Source organism: Engystomops pustulosus, chromosome 1, assembly GCF_040894005.1.
Source record: "Engystomops pustulosus chromosome 1, aEngPut4.maternal, whole genome shotgun sequence".
Taxonomy (NCBI): domain Eukaryota; kingdom Metazoa; phylum Chordata; class Amphibia; order Anura; family Leptodactylidae; genus Engystomops; species Engystomops pustulosus.
In genome coordinates, this window is record NC_092411.1 from 224,944,762 (window position 1) to 224,965,195 (window position 20,434).

Sequence of the window (20,434 nt, forward strand, 5' to 3'; positions counted from 1 at the left end):
GAATATTGTGTCTGAGAAATAATTTTTCAATTGATGTAACTCAAATCCATGTTTTCAAACAAGAGAACATGAAAATGTGCATTTGTCTATAATTTAAAAGATTTTGGACAAAAATTATTTAATGTACATTGGGGGTATAGCTCAGTGGTAGAGCTTTTGACTGCAGATCAAGAGGTCCTTGGTTCAACTCCAAGTGCCCCCTTGTACCATACATCTTCATTTTCAATTCTTATACACAATACATCATTCACTATTTGAAGGATCATAAAATTACGAAATTACATTGCTTGACATGTCCAGTTACTTGAAATATTGAAGGTGTTTTTAAATTAGTTATTATACTTGTTTACATCAGTTCTCAGTCCTCTAACATGTAAGTTTGAATTTTTTTGGAATATTGTGTCTGAGAAATAATCTTTCAATTGATGTAACTCAAATCCATGTTTTCAAACAAGAGAACATGAAAATGTGCATTTGTCTATAATTTAAAAGATTTTGGACAAAAATTATTTGACGTACATTGGGGGTATAGCTCAGTGGTAGAGCATTTGACTGCAGATCAAGAGGTCCTTGGTTCAACTCCGACTGCCCCCTTGTACCATACATCTTCATTTTCAATTCTTATACACAATACATCATTCACTATTTGAAGGATCATAAAATTACGAAATTACATTGCTTGACATGTCCAGTTACTTGAAATATTGAAGGTGTTTTTAAATTAGTTATTATACTTGTTTACATCAGTTCTCAGTCCTCTAACATGTAAGTTTGAATTTTTTTGGAATATTGTGTCTGAGAAATAATCTTTCAATTGATGTAACTCAAATCCATGTTTTCAAACAAAAGAACATGAAAATGTGCATTTGTCTATAATTTAAAGTTTTTTGGACAAAAATTCTTTGACGTACATTGGGGGTATAGCTCAGTGGTAGAGCATTTGACTGCAGATCAAGAGGTCCTTGGTTCAACTCCGAGTGCCCCCTTGTTCCAAACATGTTCTTTTTCAAGTCTTATACACAATACATCATTCACTATTTGAAGGATCATAAAATTACGAAATTACATTGCTTGACATGTCCAGTTACTTGAAATATTAAAGGTGTTTTTAAATTAGTCATTATACTTGTTTACATCAATTTTTAGTCCTCTAACATGTAAGTTTGAATTTTTTTTGAATATTGTGTCTGAGAAATAATCTTTCAATTGATGTAACTCAAATCCATGTTTTCAAACAAGAGAACATGAAAATGTGCATTTGTCTATAATTTAAAAGATTTTGGACAAAAATTATTTGATGTACATTGGGGGTATAGCTCAGTGGTAGAGCATTTGACTGCAGATCAAGAGGTCCTTGGTTCAACTCCGAGTGTTCCCTTGTACCATACATTTTCATTTTCAAGTCTTACACACAATACATCATTCACTATTTGAAGGATCATAAAATTACGAAATTACATTGCTTGACATGTCCAGTTACTTGAAATATTGAAGGTGTTTTTAATTTAGTTATTATACTTGTTTACATCAATTCTTAGTCCTCTAACATGTAAGTTTGAATTTTTTTGGAATAATGTGTCTGAGTAATAATCTTTCAATTGATGTAACTCAAATCCATGTTTTCAAACAAGAGAACATGAAAATGTGCATTTGTCTATAATTTAAAAGATTTTGGACAAAAATTATTTGTCGTACATTGGGGGTATAGCTCAGTGGTAGAGCATTTGACTGCAGATCAAGAGGTCCTTGGTTCAACTCCGAGTGCCCCCTTGTACCATACATCTTCATTTTCAATTCTTATACACAATACATCATTCACTATTTGAAGGATCATAAAATTACGAAATTACATTGCTTGACATGTCCAGTTACTTGAAATATTGAAGGTGTTTTTAAATTAGTTATTATACTTGTTTACATCAATTCTCAGTCCTCTAACATGTAAGTTTGAATTTTTTTTGAATATTGTGTCTGAGAAATAATCTTTCAATTGATGTAACTCAAATCCATGTTTTCAAACAAGAGAACATGAAAATGTGCATTTGTCTATAATTTAAAAGATTTTGGACAAAAATTCTTTAATGTACATTGGGGGTATAGCTCAGTGGTAGAGCATTTGACTGCAGATCAAGAGGTCCTTGGTTCAACTCCGAGTGCCCCCTTGTACCATACATCTTCATTTTCAATTCTTATACACAATACATCATTCACTATTTGAAGGATCATAAAATTACGAAATTACATTGCTTGACATGTCCAGTTACTTGAAATATTGAAGGTGTTTTTAAATTAGTTATTATACTTGTTTACATCAATTCTCAGTCCTCTAACATGTAAGTTTGAATTTTTTTTGAATATTGTGTCTGAGAAATAATCTTTCAATTGATGTAACTCAAATCCATGTTTTCAAACAAGAGAACATGAAAATGTGCATTTGTCTATAATTTAAAAGATTTTGGACAAAAATTCTTTGACGTACATTGGGGGTATGGCTCAGTGGTAGAGCATTTGACTGCAGATCAAGAGGTCCTTGGTTCAACTCCGAGTGCCCCCTTGTACCATACATCTTCATTTTCAATTCTTATACACAATACATCATTCACTATTTGAAGGATCATAAAATTACGAAATTACATTGCTTGACATGTCCAGTTACTTGAAATATTGAAGGTGTTTTTAAATTAGTTATTATACTTGTTTACATCAAGTCTCAGTTACTTGAAATATTGAAGGTGTTTTTAAATTAGTTATTATACTTGTTTACATCAATTCTCAGTCCTGTAACATGTAAGTTTGAAATTTTTTTGAATATTGTGTCTGAGAAATAATCTTTCAATTGATGTAACTCAAATCCATGTTTTCAAACAAGAGAACATGAAAATGTGCATTTGTCTATAATTTAAAAGATTTTGGACAAAAATTCTTTAATGTACATTGGGGGTATAGCTCAGTGGTAGAGCATTTGACTGCAGATCAAGAGGTCCTTGATTCAACTCCGAGTGCCCGCTTGTACCATTCATTTTCAAGTCTTACACACAATACATCATTCACTATTTGAAGGATCATAAAATTACGAAATTACATTGCTTGACATGTCCAGTTACTTGAAATATTGAAGGTGTTTTTAAATTAGTTATTATACTTGTTTACATCAATTCTCAGTCCTCTAACATGTAAGTTTGAATTTTTTTTGAATATTGTGTCTGAGAAATAATTTTTCAATTGATGTAACTCAAATCCATGTTTTCAAACAAGAGAACATGAAAATGTGCATTTGTCTATAATTTAAAAGATTTTGGACAAAAATTATTTAATGTACATTGGGGGTATAGCTCAGTGGTAGAGCATTTGACTGCAGATCAAGAGGTCCTTGGTTCAACTCCAAGTGCCCCCTTGTACCATACATCTTCATTTTCAATTCTTATACACAATACATCATTCACTATTTGAAGGATCATAAAATTACGAAATTACATTGCTTGACATGTCCAGTTACTTGAAATATTGAAGGTGTTTTTAAATTAGTTATTATACTTGTTTACATCAGTTCTCAGTCCTCTAACATGTAAGTTTGAATTTTTTTGGAATATTGTGTCTGAGAAATAATCTTTCAATTGATGTAACTCAAATCCATGTTTTCAAACAAGAGAACATGAAAATGTGCATTTGTCTATAATTTAAAAGATTTTGGACAAAAATTATTTGACGTACATTGGGGGTATAGCTCAGTGGTAGAGCATTTGACTGCAGATCAAGAGGTCCTTGGTTCAACTCCGAGTGCCCCCTTGTACCATACATCTTCATTTTCAATTCTTATACACAATACATCATTCACTATTTGAAGGATCATAAAATTACGAAATTACATTGCTTGACATGTCCAGTTACTTGAAATATTGAAGGTGTTTTTAAATTAGTTATTATACTTGTTTACATCAGTTCTCAGTCCTCTAACATGTAAGTTTGAATTTTTTTGGAATATTGTGTCTGAGAAATAATCTTTCAATTGATGTAACTCAAATCCATGTTTTCAAACAAAAGAACATGAAAATGTGCATTTGTCTATAATTTAAAGTTTTTTGGACAAAAATTCTTTGACGTACATTGGGGGTATAGCTCAGTGGTAGAGCATTTGACTGCAGATCAAGAGGTCCTTGGTTCAACTCCGAGTGCCCCCTTGTTCCAAACATGTTCTTTTTCAAGTCTTATACACAATACATCATTCACTATTTGAAGGATCATAAAATTACGAAATTACATTGCTTGACATGTCCAGTTACTTGAAATATTAAAGGTGTTTTTAAATTAGTCATTATACTTGTTTACATCAATTTTTAGTCCTCTAAAATGTAAGTTTGAATTTTTTTTGAATATTGTGTCTGAGAAATAATCTTTCAATTGATGTAACTCAAATCCATGTTTTCAAACAAGAGAACATGAAAATGTGCATTTGTCTATAATTTAAAAGATTTTGGACAAAAATTATTTGATGTACATTGGGGGTATAGCTCAGTGGTAGAGCATTTGACTGCAGATCAAGAGGTCCTTGGTTCAACTCCGAGTGCCCCCTTGTACCATACGTCTTCATTTTCAAGTCTTACACACAATACATCATTCACTATTTGAAGGATCATAAAATTACGAAATTACATTGCTTGACATGTCCAGTTACTTGAAATATTGAAGGTGTTTTTAAATTAGTTATTATACTTGTTTACATCAATTCTCAGTCCTCTAACATGTAAGTTTTAATTTTTTTTGAATATTGTGTCTGAGAAATAATCTTTCAATTGATGTAACTCAAATCCATGTTTTCAAACAAGAGAACATGAAAATGTGCATTTGTCTATAATTTAAAAGATTTTGGACAAAAATTCTTTGACGTACGTTGGGGGTATAGCTCAGTGGTAGAGCATTTGACTGCAGATCAAGAGGTCCTTGGTTCAACTCCGAGTGCCCCCTTGTACCATACATCTTCATTTTCAATTCTTATACACAATACATCATTCACTATTTGAAGGATCATAAAATTACGAAATTACATTGCTTGACATGTCCAGTTACTTGAAATATTGAAGGTGTTTTTAAATTAGTTATTATACTTGTTTACATCAATTCTCAGACCTCTAACATGTAAGTTTGAATTTTTTTGGAATATTGTGTCTGAGAAATAATCTTTCAATTGATGTAACTCAAATCCATGTTTTCAAACAAAAGAACATGAAAATGTGCATTTGTCTATAATTTAAAGTTTTTTGGACAAAAATTCTTTGATGTACATTGGGGGTATAGCTCGGTGGTAGAGCATTTGACTGCAGATCAAGAGGTCCTTGGTTCAACTCCGAGTGCCCCCTTGTTCCAAACATGTTCTTTTTCAAGTCTTACACACAATACATCATTCACTATTTGAAGGATCATAAAATTACGAAATTACATTGCTTGACATGTCCAGTTACTTGAAATATTGAAGGTGTTTTTAATTTAGTTATTATACTTGTTTACATCAATTCTTAGTCCTTCAACATGTAAGTTTGAATTTTTTTGGAATAATGTGTCTGAGTAATAATCTTTCAATTGATGTTACTCAAATCCATGTTTTCAAACAAGAGAACATGAAAATGTGCATTTGTCTATAATTTTAAAGATTTTGGACAAAAATTCTTTAATGTACATTGGGGGTATAGCTCAGTAGTAGAGCATTTGACTGCAGATCAAGAGGTCCTTGGTTCAACTCCGAGTGCCCCCTTGTACCATACGTCTTCATTTTCAAGTCTTACACACAATACATCATTCACTATTTGAAGGATCATAAAATTACGAAATTACATTGCTTGACATGTCCAGTTACTTGAAATATTGAAGGTGTTTTTAAATTAGTTATTATACTTGTTTACATCAATTCTCAGTCCTCTAACATGTAAGTTTGAATTTTTTTTGAATATTGTGTCTGAGAAATAATCTTTCAATTGATGTAACTCAAATCCATGTTTTCAAACAAGAGAACATGAAAATGTGCATTTGTCTATAATTTAAAAGATTTTGGACAAAAATTCTTTGACGTACGTTGGGGGTATAGCTCAGTGGTAGAGCATTTGACTGCAGATCAAGAGGTCCTTGGTTCAACTCCGAGTGCCCCCTTGTACCATACATCTTCATTTTCAATTCTTATACACAATACATCATTCACTATTTGAAGGATCATAAAATTACGAAATTACATTGCTTGACATGTCCAGTTACTTGAAATATTGAAGGTTTTTTTAAATTAGTTATTATACTTGTTTACATCAATTCTCAGTCCTCTAACATGTAAGTTTGAATTTTTTTGGAATATTGTGTCTGAGAAATAATCTTTCAATTGATGTAACTCAAATCCATGTTTTCAAACAAAAGAACATGAAAATGTGCATTTGTCTATAATTTAAAGTTTTTTGGACAAAAATTCTTTGATGTACATTGGGGTTATAGCTCAGTGGTAGAGCATTTGACTGCAGATCAAGAGGTCCTTGGTTCAACTCCGAGTGCCCCCTTGTTCCAAACATGTTCTTTTTCAAGTCTTACACACAATACATCATTCACTATTTGAAGGATCATAAAATTACGAAATTACATTGCTTGACATGTCCAGTTACTTGAAATATTGAAGGTGTTTTTAATTTAGTTATTATACTTGTTTACATCAATTCTTAGTCCTCTAACATGTAAGTTTGAATTTTTTTGGAATAATGTGTCTGAGTAATAATCTTTTAATTGATGTAACTCAAATCCATGTTTTCAAACAAGAGAACATGAAAATGTGCATTTGTCTATAATTTTAAAGATTTTGGACAAAAATTCTTTAATGTACATTGGGGGTATAGCTCAGTGGTAGAGCATTTGACTGCAGATCAAGAGGTCCTTGGTTCAACTCCGAGTGCCCGCTTGTACCATTCATTTTCAAGTCTTACACACAATACATCATTCACTATTTGAAGGATCATAAAATTACGAAATTACATTGCTTGACATGTCCAGTTACTTGAAATATTGAAGGTGTTTTTAAATTAGTTATTATACTTGTTTACATCAATTCTCAGTCCTCTAACATGTAAGTTTGAATTTTTTTTGAATATTGTGTCTGAGAAATAATTTTTCAATTGATGTAACTCAAATCCATGTTTTCAAACAAGAGAACATGAAAATGTGCATTTGTCTATAATTTAAAAGATTTTGGACAAAAATTTTTTAATGTACATTGGGGGTATAGCTCAGTGGTAGAGCATTTGACTGCTGATCAAGAGGTCCTTGGTTCAACTCCAAGTGCCCCCTTGTACCATACATCTTCATTTTCAATTCTTATACACAATACATCATTCACTATTTGAAGGATCATAAAATTACGAAATTACATTGCTTGACATGTCCAGTTACTTGAAATATTGAAGGTGTTTTTAAATTAGTTATTATACTTGTTTACATCAGTTCTCAGTCCTCTAACATGTAAGTTTGAATTTTTTTGGAATATTGTGTCTGAGAAATAATCTTTCAATTGATGTAACTCAAATCCATGTTTTCAAACAAGAGAACATGAAAATGTGCATTTGTCTATAATTTAAAAGATTTTGGACAAAAATTCTTTGACGTACATTGGGGGTATAGCTCAGTGGTAGAGCATTTGACTGCAGATCAAGAGGTCCTTGGATCAACTCCGAGTGCCCCCTTGTACCATACATATTCATTTTCAATTCTTATACACAATACATCATTCACTATTTGAAGGATCATAAAATTACGAAATTACATTGCTTGACATGTCCAGTTACTTGAAATATTGAAGGTGTTTTTAAATTAGTTATTATACTTGTTTACATCAATTCTCAGTCCTCTAACATGTAAGTTTGAATTTTTTTGGAATATTGTGTCTGAGAAATAATCTTTCAATTGATGTAACTCAAATCCATGTTTTCAAACAAGAGAACATGAAAATGTGCATTTGTCTATAATTTAAAAGATTTTGGACAAAAATTCTTTGACGTACATTGGGGGTATAGCTCAGTGGTAGAGCATTTGACTGCAGATCAAGAGGTCCTTGGTTCAACTCCGAGTGCCCCCTTGTACCATACATCTTCATTTTCAATTCTTATACACAATACATCATTCACTATTTGAAGGATCATAAAATTACGAAATTACATTGCTTGACATGTCCAGTTACTTGAAATATTGAAGGTGTTTTTAATTTAGTTATTATACTTGTTTACATCAATTCTTAGTCCTTCAACATGTAAGTTTGAATTTTTTTGGAATAATGTGTCTGAGTAATAATCTTTCAATTGATGTTACTCAAATCCATGTTTTCAAACAAGAGAACATGAAAATGTGCATTTGTCTATAATTTTAAAGATTTTGGACAAAAATTCTTTAATGTACATTGGGGGTATAGCTCAGTGGTAGAGCATTTGACTGCAGATCAAGAGGTCCTTGGTTCAACTCCGAGTGCCCCCTTGTACCATACGTCTTCGTTTTCAAGTCTTACACACAATACATCATTCACTATTTGAAGGATCATAAAATTACGAAATTACATTGCTTGACATGTCCAGTTACTTGAAATATTGAAGGTGTTTTTAAATTAGTTATTATACTTGTTTACATCAATTCTCAGTCCTCTAACATGTAAGTTTGAATTTTTTTTGAATATTGTGTCTGAGAAATAATCTTTCAATTGATGTAACTCAAATCCATGTTTTCAAACAAGAGAACATGAAAATGTGCATTTGTCTATAATTTAAAAGATTTTGGACAAAAATTCTTTGACGTACGTTGGGGGTATAGCTCAGTGGTAGAGCATTTGACTGCAGATCAAGAGGTCCTTGGTTCAACTCCGAGTGCCCCCTTGTACCATACATCTTCATTTTCAATTCTTATACACAATACATCATTCACTATTTGAAGGATCATAAAATTACGAAATTACATTGCTTGACATGTCCAGTTACTTGAAATATTGAAGGTTTTTTTAAATTAGTTATTATACTTGTTTACATCAATTCTCAGTCCTCTAACATGTAAGTTTGAATTTTTTTGGAATATTGTGTCTGAGAAATAATCTTTCAATTGATGTAACTCAAATCCATGTTTTCAAACAAAAGAACATGAAAATGTGCATTTGTCTATAATTTAAAGTTTTTTGGACAAAAATTCTTTGATGTACATTGGGGTTATAGCTCAGTGGTAGAGCATTTGACTGCAGATCAAGAGGTCCTTGGTTCAACTCCGAGTGCCCCCTTGTTCCAAACATGTTCTTTTTCAAGTCTTACACACAATACATCATTCACTATTTGAAGGATCATAAAATTACGAAATTACATTGCTTGACATGTCCAGTTACTTGAAATATTGAAGGTGTTTTTAATTTAGTTATTATACTTGTTTACATCAATTCTTAGTCCTCTAACATGTAAGTTTGAATTTTTTTGGAATAATGTGTCTGAGTAATAATCTTTTAATTGATGTAACTCAAATCCATGTTTTCAAACAAGAGAACATGAAAATGTGCATTTGTCTATAATTTTAAAGATTTTGGACAAAAATTCTTTAATGTACATTGGGGGTATAGCTCAGTGGTAGAGCATTTGACTGCAGATCAAGAGGTCCTTGGTTCAACTCCGAGTGCCCGCTTGTACCATTCATTTTCAAGTCTTACACACAATACATCATTCACTATTTGAAGGATCATAAAATTACGAAATTACATTGCTTGACATGTCCAGTTACTTGAAATATTGAAGGTGTTTTTAAATTAGTTATTATACTTGTTTACATCAATTCTCAGTCCTCTAACATGTAAGTTTGAATTTTTTTTGAATATTGTGTCTGAGAAATAATTTTTCAATTGATGTAACTCAAATCCATGTTTTCAAACAAGAGAACATGAAAATGTGCATTTGTCTATAATTTAAAAGATTTTGGACAAAAATTTTTTAATGTACATTGGGGGTATAGCTCAGTGGTAGAGCATTTGACTGCTGATCAAGAGGTCCTTGGTTCAACTCCAAGTGCCCCCTTGTACCATACATCTTCATTTTCAATTCTTATACACAATACATCATTCACTATTTGAAGGATCATAAAATTACGAAATTACATTGCTTGACATGTCCAGTTACTTGAAATATTGAAGGTGTTTTTAAATTAGTTATTATACTTGTTTACATCAGTTCTCAGTCCTCTAACATGTAAGTTTGAATTTTTTTGGAATATTGTGTCTGAGAAATAATCTTTCAATTGATGTAACTCAAATCCATGTTTTCAAACAAGAGAACATGAAAATGTGCATTTGTCTATAATTTAAAAGATTTTGGACAAAAATTCTTTGACGTACATTGGGGGTATAGCTCAGTGGTAGAGCATTTGACTGCAGATCAAGAGGTCCTTGGATCAACTCCGAGTGCCCCCTTGTACCATACATATTCATTTTCAATTCTTATACACAATACATCATTCACTATTTGAAGGATCATAAAATTACGAAATTACATTGCTTGACATGTCCAGTTACTTGAAATATTGAAGGTGTTTTTAAATTAGTTATTATACTTGTTTACATCAATTCTCAGTCCTCTAACATGTAAGTTTGAATTTTTTTGGAATATTGTGTCTGAGAAATAATCTTTCAATTGATGTAACTCAAATCCATGTTTTCAAACAAGAGAACATGAAAATGTGCATTTGTCTATAATTTAAAAGATTTTGGACAAAAATTCTTTGACGTACATTGGGGGTATAGCTCAGTGGTAGAGCATTTGACTGCAGATCAAGAGGTCCTTGGTTCAACTCCGAGTGCCCCCTTGTACCATACATCTTCATTTTCAATTCTTATACACAATACATCATTCACTATTTGAAGGATCATAAAATTACGAAATTACATTGCTTGACATGTCCAGTTACTTGAAATATTGAAGGTGTTTTTAAATTAGTTATTATACTTGTTTACATCAATTCTCAGTCCTCTAACATGTAAGTTTGAATTTTTTTGGAATATTGTGTCTGAGAAATAATCTTTCAATTGATGTAACTCAAATCCATGTTTTCAAACAAAAGAACATGAAAATGTGCATTTGTCTATAATTTAAAGTTTTTTGGACAAAAATTCTTTGATGTACATTGGGGGTATAGCTCAGTGGTAGAGCATTTGACTGCAGATCAAGAGGTCCTTGGTTCAACTCCGAGTGCCCCCTTGTTCCAAACATGTTCTTTTTCAAGTCTTACACACAATACATCATTCACTATTTGAAGGATCATAAAATTACGAAATTACATTGCTTGACATGTCCAGTTACTTGAAATATTGAAGGTGTTTTTAATTTAGTTATTATACTTGTTTACATCAATTCTTAGTCCTCTAACATGAAAGTTTGAATTTTTTTGGAATAATGTGTCTGAGTAATAATCTTTTAATTGATGTAACTCAAATCCATGTTTTCAAACAAGAGAACATGAAAATGTGCATTTGTCTATAATTTTAAAGATTTTGGACAAAAATTCTTTAATGTACATTGGGGGTATAGCTCAATGGTAGAGCATTTGACTGCAGATCAAGAGGTCCTTGGTTCAACTCCGAGTGCCCCCTTGTACCATACGTCTTCATTTTCAAGTCTTACACACAATACATCATTCACTATTTGAAGGATCATAAAATTACGAAATTACATTGCTTGACATGTCCAGTTACTTGAAATATTGAAGGTGTTTTTAAATTAGTTATTATACTTGTTTACATCAGTTCTCAGTCCTCTAACATGTAAGTTTGAATTTTTTTGGAATATTGTGTCTGAGAAATAATCTTTCAATTGATGTAACTCAAATCCATGTTTTCAAACAAGAGAACATGAAAATGTGCATTTGTCTATAATTTAAAATATTTTGGACAAAAATTATTTGACGTACATTGGGGGTATAGCTCAGTGGTAGAGCATTTGACTGCAGATCAAGAGGTCCTTGGTTCAACTCCGAGTGCCCCCTTGTACCATACATCTTCATTTTCAATTCTTATACACAAAACATCATTCACTATTTGAAGGATCATAAAATTACGAAATTACATTGCTTGACATGTCCAGTTACTTGAAATATTGAAGGTGTTTTTAAATTAGTTATTATACTTGTTTACATCAGTTCTCAGTCCTCTAACATGTAAGTTTGAATTTTTTTGGAATATTGTGTCTGAGAAATAATCTTTCAATTGATGTAACTCAAATCCATTTTTTCTAACAAAAGAACATGAAAATGTGCATTTGTCTATAATTTAAAGTTTTTTGGACAAAAATTCTTTGATGTACATTGGGGGTATAGCTCAGTGGTAGAGCATTTGACTGCAGATCAAGAGGTCCTTGGTTCAACTCCGAGTGCCCCCTTGTTCCAAACATGTTCTTTTTCAAGTCTTATACACAATACATCATTCACTATTTGAAGGATCATAAAATTACGAAATTACATTGCTTGACATGTCCAGTTACTTGAAATATTGAAGGTGTTTTTAAATTAGTTATTATACTTGTTTACATCAATTCTCAGTCCTCTAACATGTAAGTTTGAATTTTTTTTGAATATTGTGTCTGAGAAATAATTTTTCAATTGATGTAACTCAAATCCATGTTTTCAAACAAGAGAACATGAAAATGTGCATTTGTCTATAATTTAAAAGATTTTGGACAAAAATTATTTAATGTACATTGGGGGTATAGCTCAGTGGTAGAGCATTTGACTGCAGATCAAGAGGTCCTTGGTTCAACTCCAAGTACCCCCTTGTACCATACATCTTCATTTTCAATTCTTATACACAATACATCATTCACTATTTGAAGGATCATAAAATTACGAAATTACATTGCTTGACATGTCCAGTTACTTGAAATATTGAAGGTGTTTTTAAATTAGTTATTATACTTGTTTACATCAGTTCTCAGTCCTCTAACATGTAAGTTTGAATTTTTTTGGAATATTGTGTCTGAGAAATAATCTTTCAATTGATGTAACTCAAATCCATGTTTTCAAACAAGAGAACATGAAAATGTGCATTTGTCTATAATTTAAAAGATTTTGGACAAAAATTATTTGACGAACATTGGGGGTATAGCTCAGTGGTAGAGCATTTGACTGCAGATCAAGAGGTCCTTGGTTCAACTCCGAGTGCCCCCTTGTACCATACATCTTCATTTTCAATTCTTATACACAATACATCATTCACTATTTGAAGGATCATAAAATTACGAAATTACATTGCTTGACATGTCCAGTTACTTGAAATATTGAAGGTGTTTTTAAATTAGTTATTATACTTGTTTACATCAGTTCTCAGTCCTCTAACATGTAAGTTTGAATTTTTTTGGAATATTGTGTCTGAGAAATAATCTTTCAATTGATGTAACTCAAATCCATGTTTTCAAACAAAAGAACATGAAAATGTGCATTTGTCTATAATTTAAAGTTTTTTGGACAAAAATTCTTTGACGTACATTGGGGGTATAGCTCAGTGGTAGAGCATTTGACTGCAGATCAAGAGGTCCTTGGTTCAACTCCGAGTGCCCCCTTGTTCCAAACATGTTCTTTTTCAAGTCTTATACACAATACATCATTCACTATTTGAAGGATCATAAAATTACGAAATTACATTGCTTGACATGTCCAGTTACTTGAAATATTAAAGGTGTTTTTAAATTAGTCATTATACTTGTTTACATCAATTGTTAGTCCTCTAACATGTAAGTTTGAATTTTTTTTTAATATTGTGTCTGAGAAATAATCTTTCAATTGATGTAACTCAAATCCATGTTTTCAAACAAGAGAACATGAAAATGTGCATTTGTCTATAATTTAAAAGATTTTGGACAAAAATTATTTGACGTACATTGGGGGTATAGCTCAGTGGTAGAGCATTTGACTGCAGATCAAGAGGTCCTTGGTTCAACTCCGAGTGCCCCCTTGTACCATACATCTTCATTTTCAATTCTTATACACAATACATCATTCACTATTTGAAGGATCATAAAATTACGAAATTACATTGCTTGACATGTCCAGTTACTTGAAATATTGAAGGTGTTTTTAAATTAGTTATTATACTTGTTTACATCAGTTCTCAGTCCTCTAACATGTAAGTTTGAATTTTTTTGGAATATTGTGTCTGAGAAATAATCTTTCAATTGATGTAACTCAAATCCATGTTTTCAAACAAGAGAACATGAAAATGTGCATTTGTCTATAATTTAAAAGATTTTGGACAAAAATTCTTTAATGTACATTGGGGGTATAGCTCAGTGGTAGAGCATTTGACTGCAGATCAAGAGGTCCTTGGTTCAACTCCGAGTGCCCCCTTGTACCATACATCTTCATTTTCAATTCTTATACACAATACATCATTCACTATTTGAAGGATCATAAAATTACGAAATTACATTGCTTGACATGTCCAGTTACTTGAAATATTGAAGGTGTTTTTAAATTAGTTATTATACTTGTTTACATCAATTCTCAGTCCTCTAACATGTAAGTTTGAATTTTTTTTGAATATTGTGTCTGAGAAATAATCTTTCAATTGATGTAACTCAAATCCATGTTTTCAAACAAGAGAACATGAAAATGTGCATTTGTCTATAATTTAAAAGATTTTGGACAAAAATTCTTTGACGTACATAGGGGGTATAGCTCAGTGGTAGAGCATTTGACTGCAGATCAAGAGGTCCTTGGTTCAACTCCGAGTGCCCCCTTGTTCCAAACATGTTCTTTTTCAAGTCTTATACACAATACATCATTCACTATTTGAAGGATCATAAAATTACGAAATTACATTGCTTGACATGTCCAGTTACTTGAAATATTGAAGGTGTTTTTAAATTAGTTATTATACTTGTTTACATCAATTCTCAGTCCTCTAACATGTAAGTTTGAATTTTTTTTGAATATTGTGTCTGAGAAATAATTTTTCAATTGATGTAACTCAAATCCATGTTTTCAAACAAGAGAACATGAAAATGTGCATTTGTCTATAATTTAAAAGATTTTGGACAAAAATTATTTAATGTACATTGGGGGTATAGCTCAGTGGTAGAGCATTTGACTGCAGATCAAGAGGTCCTTGGTTCAACTCCAAGTGCCCCCTTGTACCATACATCTTCATTTTCAATTCTTATACACAATACATCATTCACTATTTGAAGGATCATAAAATTACGAAATTACATTGCTTGACATGTCCAGTTACTTGAAATATTGAAGGTGTTTTTAAATTAGTTATTATACTTGTTTACATCAGTTCTCAGTCCTCTAACATGTAAGTTTGAATTTTTTTGGAATATTGTGTCTGAGAAATAATCTTTCAATTGATGTAACTCAAATCCATGTTTTCAAACAAGAGAACATGAAAATGTGCATTTGTCTATAATTTAAAAGATTTTGGACAAAAATTATTTGACGAACATTGGGGGTATAGCTCAGTGGTAGAGCATTTGACTGCAGATCAAGAGGTCCTTGGTTCAACTCCGAGTGCCCCCTTGTACCATACATCTTCATTTTCAATTCTTATACACAATACATCATTCACTATTTGAAGGATCATAAAATTACGAAATTACATTGCTTGACATGTCCAGTTACTTGAAATATTGAAGGTGTTTTTAAATTAGTTATTATACTTGTTTACATCAGTTCTCAGTCCTCTAACATGTAAGTTTGAATTTTTTTGGAATATTGTGTCTGAGAAATAATCTTTCAATTGATGTAACTCAAATCCATGTTTTCAAACAAAAGAACATGAAAATGTGCATTTGTCTATAATTTAAAGTTTTTTGGACAAAAATTCTTTGACGTACATTGGGGGTATAGCTCAGTGGTAGAGCATTTGACTGCAGATCAAGAGGTCCTTGGTTCAACTCCGAGTGCCCCCTTGTTCCAAACATGTTCTTTTTCAAGTCTTATACACAATACATCATTCACTATTTGAAGGATCATAAAATTACGAAATTACATTGCTTGACATGTCCAGTTACTTGAAATATTAAAGGTGTTTTTAAATTAGTCATTATACTTGTTTACATCAATTGTTAGTCCTCTAACATGTAAGTTTGAATTTTTTTTTAATATTGTGTCTGAGAAATAATCTTTCAATTGATGTAACTCAAATCCATGTTTTCAAACAAGAGAACATGAAAATGTGCATTTGTCTATAATTTAAAAGATTTTGGACAAAAATTATTTGACGTACATTGGGGGTATAGCTCAGTGGTAGAGCATTTGACTGCAGATCAAGAGGTCCTTGGTTCAACTCCGAGTGCCCCCTTGTACCATACATCTTCATTTTCAATTCTTATACACAATACATCATTCACTATTTGAAGGATCATAAAATTACGAAATTACATTGCTTGACATGTCCAGTTACTTGAAATATTGAAGGTGTTTTTAAATTAGTTATTATACTTGTTTACATCAGTTCTCAGTCCTCTAACATGTAAGTTTGAATTTTTTTGGAATATTGTGTCTGAGAAATAATCTTTCAATTGATGTAACTCAAATCCATGTTTTCAAACAAGAGAACATGAAAATGTGCATTTGTCTATAATTTAAAAGATTTTGGACAAAAATTCTTTAATGTACATTGGGGGTATAGCTCAGTGGTAGAGCATTTGACTGCAGATCAAGAGGTCCTTGGTTCAACTCCGAGTGCCCCCTTGTACCATACATCTTCATTTTCAATTCTTATACACAATACATCATTCACTATTTGAAGGATCATAAAATTACGAAATTACATTGCTTGACATGTCCAGTTACTTGAAATATTGAAGGTGTTTTTAAATTAGTTATTATACTTGTTTACATCAATTCTCAGTCCTCTAACATGTAAGTTTGAATTTTTTTTGAATATTGTGTCTGAGAAATAATCTTTCAATTGATGTAACTCAAATCCATGTTTTCAAACAAGAGAACATGAAAATGTGCATTTGTCTATAATTTAAAAGATTTTGGACAAAAATTCTTTGACGTACATAGGGGGTATAGCTCAGTGGTAGAGCATTTGACTGCAGATCAAGAGGTCCTTGGTTCAACTCCGAGTGCCCCCTTGTACCATACATCTTCATTTTCAATTCTTATACACAATACATCATTCACTATTTGAAGGATCATAAAATTACGAAATTACATTGCTTGACATGTCCAGTTACTTGAAATATTGAAGGTGTTTTTAAATTAGTTATTATACTTGTTTACATCAATTCTCAGTCCTCTAACATGTAAGTTTGAACTTTTTTGGAATATTGTGTCTGAGAAATAATCTTTCAATTGATGTAACTCAAATCCATGTTTTCAAACAAAAGAACATGAAAATGTGCATTTGTCTATAATTTAAAGTTTTTTGGACAAAAATTCTTTGATGTACATTGGGGGTATAGCTCAGTGGTAGAGCATTTGACTGCAGATCAAGAGGTCCTTGGTTCAACTCCGAGTGCCCCCTTGTTCCAAACATGTTCTTTTTCAAGTCTTACACACAATACATCATTCACTATTTGAAGGATCATAAAATTACGAAATTACATTGCTTGACATGTCCAGTTACTTGAAATAATGAAGGTGTTTTTAAATTAGTTATTATACTTGTTTACATCAATTCTCAGTCCTCTAACATGTAAGTTTGAATTTTTTTGGAATATTGTGTCTGAGAAATAATCTTTCAATTGATGTAACTCAAATCCATGTTTTCAAACAAGAGAACATGAAAATGTGCATTTGTCTATAATTTAAAAGATTTTGGACAAAAATTCTTTGACGTACATTGGGGGTATAGCTCAGTGGTAGAGCATTTGACTGCAGATCAAGAGGTCCTTGGTTCAACTCCGAGTGCCCCCTTGTACCATACATCTTCATTTTCAATTCTTATACACAATACATCATTCACTATTTGAAGGATCATAAAATTACGAAATTACATTGCTTGACATGTCCAGTTACTTGAAATATTGAAGGTGTTTTTAAATTAGTTATTATACTTGTTTACATCAATTCTCAGTCCTCTAACATGTAAGTTTGAATTTTTTTGGAATATTGTGTCTGAGAAATAATCTTTCAATTGATGTAACTCAAATCCATGTTTTCAAACAAAAGAACATGAAAATGTGCATTTGTCTATAATTTAAAGTTTTTTGGACAAAAATTCTTTGATGTACATTGGGGGTATAGCTCAGTGGTAGAGCATTTGACTGCAGATCAAGAGGTCCTTGGTTCAACTCCGAGTGCCCCCTTGTTCCAAACATGTTCTTTTTCAAGTCTTACACACAATACATCATTCACTATTTGAAGGATCATAAAATTACGAAATTACATTGCTTGACATGTCCAGTTACTTGAAATAATGAAGGTGTTTTTAAATTAGTTATTATACTTGTTTACATCAATTCTCAGTCCTCTAACATGTAAGTTTGCATTTTTTTGGAATAATGTGTCTGAGTAATAATTTTTCAATTGATGTAACTCAAATCCATGTTTTCAAACAAGAGAACATGAAAATGTGCATTTGTCTATAATTTAAAAGATTTTGGACAAAAATTATTTAATGTACATTGGGGGTATAGCTCAGTGGTAGAGCATTTGACTGCAGATCAAGAGGTCCTTGGTTCAACTCCAAGTGCCCCCTTGTACCATACATCTTCATTTTCAATTCTTATACACAATACATCATTCACTATTTGAAGGATCATAAAATTACGAAATTACATTGCTTGACATGTCCAGTTACTTGAAATATTGAAGGTGTTTTTAAATTAGTTATTATACTTGTTTACATCAGTTCTCAGTCCTCTAACATGTAAGTTTGAATTTTTTTGGAATATTGTGTCTGAGAAATAATCTTTCAATTGATGTAACTCAAATCCATGTTTTCAAACAAGAGAACATGAAAATGTGCATTTGTCTATAATTTAAAATATTTTGGACAAAAATTATTTGACGTACATTGGGGGTATAGCTCAGTGGTAGAGCATTTGACTGCAGATCAAGAGGTCCTTGGTTCAACTCCGAGTGCCCCCTTGTACCATACATCTTCATTTTCAATTCTTATATACAATACATCATTCACTATTTGAAGGATCATAAAATTACGAAATTACATTGCTTGACATGTCCAGTTACTTGAAATATTGAAGGTGTTTTTAAATTAGTTATTATACTTGTTTACATCAATTCTCAGTCCTCTAACATGTAAGTTTGAATTTTTTTGGAATATTGTGTCTGAGAAATAATCTTTCAATTGATGTAACTCAAATCCATGTTTTCAAACAAGAGAACATGAAAATGTGCATTTGTCTATAATTTAAAAGATTTTGGACAAAAATTCTTTGACGTACATTGGGGGTATAGCTCAGTGGTAGAGCATTTGACTGCAGATCAAGAGGTCCTTGGTTCAACTCCGAGTGCCCCCTTGTTCCAAACATGTTCTTTTTCAAGTCTTACACACAATACATCATTCACTATTTGAAGGATCATAAAATTACGAAATTACATTGCTTGACATGTCCAGTTACTTGAAATAATGAAGGTGTTTTTAAATTAGTTATTATACTTGTTTACATCAATTCTCAGTCCTGTAACATGTAAGTTTGCATTTTTTTGAATATTGTGTCTGAGAAATAATCTTTCAATTGATGTAACTCAAATCCATGTTTTCAAACAAGAGAACATGAAAATGTGCATTTGTCTATAATTTAAAAGATTTTGGACAAAAATTATTTAATGTACATTGGGGGTATAGCTCAGTGGTAGAGCATTTGACTGCAGATCAAGAGGTCCTTGGTTCAACTCCGCGTGCCCCCTTGTACCATACATCTTCACTTTCAATTCTTATATACAATACATCATTCACTATTTGAAGGATCATAAAATTACGAAATTACATTGCTTGACATGTCCAGTTACTTGAAATATTGAAGGTGTTTTTAAATTAGTTATTATACTTGTTTACATCAGTTCTCAGTCCTCTAACATGTAAGTTTGAATTTTTTTGGAATATTGTGTCTGAGAAATAATCTTTCAATTGATGTAACTCAAATCCATGTTTTCAAACAAAATAACATGAAAATGTGCATTTGTCTATAATTTAAAGTTTTTTGGACAAAAATTCTTTGACGTACATTGGGGGTATAGCTCAGTGGTAGAGCATTTGACTGCAGATCAAGAGGTCCTTGGTTCAACTCCGAGTGCCCCCTTGTTCCAAACATGTTCTTTTTCAAGTCTTATACACAATACATCATTCACTATTTGAAGGATCATAAAATTACAAAATTACATTGCTTGACATGTCCAGTTACTTGAAATATTAAAGGTGTTTTTAAATTAGTCATTATACTTGTTTACATCAATTCTTAGTCCTCTAACATGTAAGTTTGAATTTTTTTTGAATATT

General features: G+C 31.5%; 38 non-coding genes across 38 annotated transcripts; all 38 read left to right on the forward strand.

Moving 5' to 3' along the window:
• The first annotated feature begins 130 nt into the window (after positions 1–130).
• On the forward strand, positions 131–202 carry TRNAC-GCA (transfer RNA cysteine (anticodon GCA)). The gene has a single exon. It is a non-coding gene; the product is annotated as a tRNA-Cys (tRNA).
• A 712-nt stretch (positions 203–914) lies between these two features.
• Positions 915–986, forward strand: TRNAC-GCA (transfer RNA cysteine (anticodon GCA)). Its single transcript has one exon. It is a non-coding gene; the product is annotated as a tRNA-Cys (tRNA).
• A 712-nt stretch (positions 987–1,698) lies between these two features.
• On the forward strand, positions 1,699–1,770 carry TRNAC-GCA (transfer RNA cysteine (anticodon GCA)). The gene has a single exon. It is a non-coding gene; the product is annotated as a tRNA-Cys (tRNA).
• A 320-nt stretch (positions 1,771–2,090) lies between these two features.
• On the forward strand, positions 2,091–2,162 carry TRNAC-GCA (transfer RNA cysteine (anticodon GCA)). The gene has a single exon. It is a non-coding gene; the product is annotated as a tRNA-Cys (tRNA).
• A 320-nt stretch (positions 2,163–2,482) lies between these two features.
• Positions 2,483–2,554, forward strand: TRNAC-GCA (transfer RNA cysteine (anticodon GCA)). The gene has a single exon. It is a non-coding gene; the product is annotated as a tRNA-Cys (tRNA).
• A 768-nt stretch (positions 2,555–3,322) lies between these two features.
• TRNAC-GCA (transfer RNA cysteine (anticodon GCA)) lies at positions 3,323–3,394 on the forward strand. The gene has a single exon. It is a non-coding gene; the product is annotated as a tRNA-Cys (tRNA).
• Positions 3,395–3,714: 320 nt separating this feature from the next.
• TRNAC-GCA (transfer RNA cysteine (anticodon GCA)) lies at positions 3,715–3,786 on the forward strand. The gene has a single exon. It is a non-coding gene; the product is annotated as a tRNA-Cys (tRNA).
• A 320-nt stretch (positions 3,787–4,106) lies between these two features.
• Positions 4,107–4,178, forward strand: TRNAC-GCA (transfer RNA cysteine (anticodon GCA)). The gene has a single exon. It is a non-coding gene; the product is annotated as a tRNA-Cys (tRNA).
• A 320-nt stretch (positions 4,179–4,498) lies between these two features.
• Positions 4,499–4,570, forward strand: TRNAC-GCA (transfer RNA cysteine (anticodon GCA)). The gene has a single exon. It is a non-coding gene; the product is annotated as a tRNA-Cys (tRNA).
• A 320-nt stretch (positions 4,571–4,890) lies between these two features.
• On the forward strand, positions 4,891–4,962 carry TRNAC-GCA (transfer RNA cysteine (anticodon GCA)). Its single transcript has one exon. It is a non-coding gene; the product is annotated as a tRNA-Cys (tRNA).
• Positions 4,963–6,066: 1,104 nt separating this feature from the next.
• TRNAC-GCA (transfer RNA cysteine (anticodon GCA)) lies at positions 6,067–6,138 on the forward strand. The gene has a single exon. It is a non-coding gene; the product is annotated as a tRNA-Cys (tRNA).
• Positions 6,139–8,020: 1,882 nt separating this feature from the next.
• TRNAC-GCA (transfer RNA cysteine (anticodon GCA)) lies at positions 8,021–8,092 on the forward strand. The gene has a single exon. It is a non-coding gene; the product is annotated as a tRNA-Cys (tRNA).
• A 320-nt stretch (positions 8,093–8,412) lies between these two features.
• On the forward strand, positions 8,413–8,484 carry TRNAC-GCA (transfer RNA cysteine (anticodon GCA)). Its single transcript has one exon. It is a non-coding gene; the product is annotated as a tRNA-Cys (tRNA).
• A 320-nt stretch (positions 8,485–8,804) lies between these two features.
• On the forward strand, positions 8,805–8,876 carry TRNAC-GCA (transfer RNA cysteine (anticodon GCA)). The gene has a single exon. It is a non-coding gene; the product is annotated as a tRNA-Cys (tRNA).
• A 1,882-nt stretch (positions 8,877–10,758) lies between these two features.
• TRNAC-GCA (transfer RNA cysteine (anticodon GCA)) lies at positions 10,759–10,830 on the forward strand. The gene has a single exon. It is a non-coding gene; the product is annotated as a tRNA-Cys (tRNA).
• Positions 10,831–11,150: 320 nt separating this feature from the next.
• On the forward strand, positions 11,151–11,222 carry TRNAC-GCA (transfer RNA cysteine (anticodon GCA)). The gene has a single exon. It is a non-coding gene; the product is annotated as a tRNA-Cys (tRNA).
• A 320-nt stretch (positions 11,223–11,542) lies between these two features.
• On the forward strand, positions 11,543–11,614 carry TRNAC-GCA (transfer RNA cysteine (anticodon GCA)). Its single transcript has one exon. It is a non-coding gene; the product is annotated as a tRNA-Cys (tRNA).
• A 320-nt stretch (positions 11,615–11,934) lies between these two features.
• Positions 11,935–12,006, forward strand: TRNAC-GCA (transfer RNA cysteine (anticodon GCA)). The gene has a single exon. It is a non-coding gene; the product is annotated as a tRNA-Cys (tRNA).
• A 320-nt stretch (positions 12,007–12,326) lies between these two features.
• TRNAC-GCA (transfer RNA cysteine (anticodon GCA)) lies at positions 12,327–12,398 on the forward strand. Its single transcript has one exon. It is a non-coding gene; the product is annotated as a tRNA-Cys (tRNA).
• A 320-nt stretch (positions 12,399–12,718) lies between these two features.
• TRNAC-GCA (transfer RNA cysteine (anticodon GCA)) lies at positions 12,719–12,790 on the forward strand. Its single transcript has one exon. It is a non-coding gene; the product is annotated as a tRNA-Cys (tRNA).
• Positions 12,791–13,110: 320 nt separating this feature from the next.
• Positions 13,111–13,182, forward strand: TRNAC-GCA (transfer RNA cysteine (anticodon GCA)). The gene has a single exon. It is a non-coding gene; the product is annotated as a tRNA-Cys (tRNA).
• Positions 13,183–13,502: 320 nt separating this feature from the next.
• Positions 13,503–13,574, forward strand: TRNAC-GCA (transfer RNA cysteine (anticodon GCA)). Its single transcript has one exon. It is a non-coding gene; the product is annotated as a tRNA-Cys (tRNA).
• A 320-nt stretch (positions 13,575–13,894) lies between these two features.
• TRNAC-GCA (transfer RNA cysteine (anticodon GCA)) lies at positions 13,895–13,966 on the forward strand. Its single transcript has one exon. It is a non-coding gene; the product is annotated as a tRNA-Cys (tRNA).
• A 320-nt stretch (positions 13,967–14,286) lies between these two features.
• On the forward strand, positions 14,287–14,358 carry TRNAC-GCA (transfer RNA cysteine (anticodon GCA)). Its single transcript has one exon. It is a non-coding gene; the product is annotated as a tRNA-Cys (tRNA).
• Positions 14,359–14,678: 320 nt separating this feature from the next.
• Positions 14,679–14,750, forward strand: TRNAC-GCA (transfer RNA cysteine (anticodon GCA)). Its single transcript has one exon. It is a non-coding gene; the product is annotated as a tRNA-Cys (tRNA).
• A 320-nt stretch (positions 14,751–15,070) lies between these two features.
• On the forward strand, positions 15,071–15,142 carry TRNAC-GCA (transfer RNA cysteine (anticodon GCA)). Its single transcript has one exon. It is a non-coding gene; the product is annotated as a tRNA-Cys (tRNA).
• A 320-nt stretch (positions 15,143–15,462) lies between these two features.
• TRNAC-GCA (transfer RNA cysteine (anticodon GCA)) lies at positions 15,463–15,534 on the forward strand. Its single transcript has one exon. It is a non-coding gene; the product is annotated as a tRNA-Cys (tRNA).
• Positions 15,535–15,854: 320 nt separating this feature from the next.
• Positions 15,855–15,926, forward strand: TRNAC-GCA (transfer RNA cysteine (anticodon GCA)). Its single transcript has one exon. It is a non-coding gene; the product is annotated as a tRNA-Cys (tRNA).
• A 320-nt stretch (positions 15,927–16,246) lies between these two features.
• On the forward strand, positions 16,247–16,318 carry TRNAC-GCA (transfer RNA cysteine (anticodon GCA)). The gene has a single exon. It is a non-coding gene; the product is annotated as a tRNA-Cys (tRNA).
• A 320-nt stretch (positions 16,319–16,638) lies between these two features.
• On the forward strand, positions 16,639–16,710 carry TRNAC-GCA (transfer RNA cysteine (anticodon GCA)). The gene has a single exon. It is a non-coding gene; the product is annotated as a tRNA-Cys (tRNA).
• Positions 16,711–17,030: 320 nt separating this feature from the next.
• Positions 17,031–17,102, forward strand: TRNAC-GCA (transfer RNA cysteine (anticodon GCA)). Its single transcript has one exon. It is a non-coding gene; the product is annotated as a tRNA-Cys (tRNA).
• Positions 17,103–17,422: 320 nt separating this feature from the next.
• On the forward strand, positions 17,423–17,494 carry TRNAC-GCA (transfer RNA cysteine (anticodon GCA)). The gene has a single exon. It is a non-coding gene; the product is annotated as a tRNA-Cys (tRNA).
• Positions 17,495–17,814: 320 nt separating this feature from the next.
• TRNAC-GCA (transfer RNA cysteine (anticodon GCA)) lies at positions 17,815–17,886 on the forward strand. Its single transcript has one exon. It is a non-coding gene; the product is annotated as a tRNA-Cys (tRNA).
• A 320-nt stretch (positions 17,887–18,206) lies between these two features.
• On the forward strand, positions 18,207–18,278 carry TRNAC-GCA (transfer RNA cysteine (anticodon GCA)). The gene has a single exon. It is a non-coding gene; the product is annotated as a tRNA-Cys (tRNA).
• Positions 18,279–18,598: 320 nt separating this feature from the next.
• TRNAC-GCA (transfer RNA cysteine (anticodon GCA)) lies at positions 18,599–18,670 on the forward strand. Its single transcript has one exon. It is a non-coding gene; the product is annotated as a tRNA-Cys (tRNA).
• A 320-nt stretch (positions 18,671–18,990) lies between these two features.
• On the forward strand, positions 18,991–19,062 carry TRNAC-GCA (transfer RNA cysteine (anticodon GCA)). The gene has a single exon. It is a non-coding gene; the product is annotated as a tRNA-Cys (tRNA).
• A 320-nt stretch (positions 19,063–19,382) lies between these two features.
• Positions 19,383–19,454, forward strand: TRNAC-GCA (transfer RNA cysteine (anticodon GCA)). The gene has a single exon. It is a non-coding gene; the product is annotated as a tRNA-Cys (tRNA).
• A 711-nt stretch (positions 19,455–20,165) lies between these two features.
• TRNAC-GCA (transfer RNA cysteine (anticodon GCA)) lies at positions 20,166–20,237 on the forward strand. Its single transcript has one exon. It is a non-coding gene; the product is annotated as a tRNA-Cys (tRNA).
• The last annotated feature ends 197 nt before the right edge of the window (positions 20,238–20,434 follow it).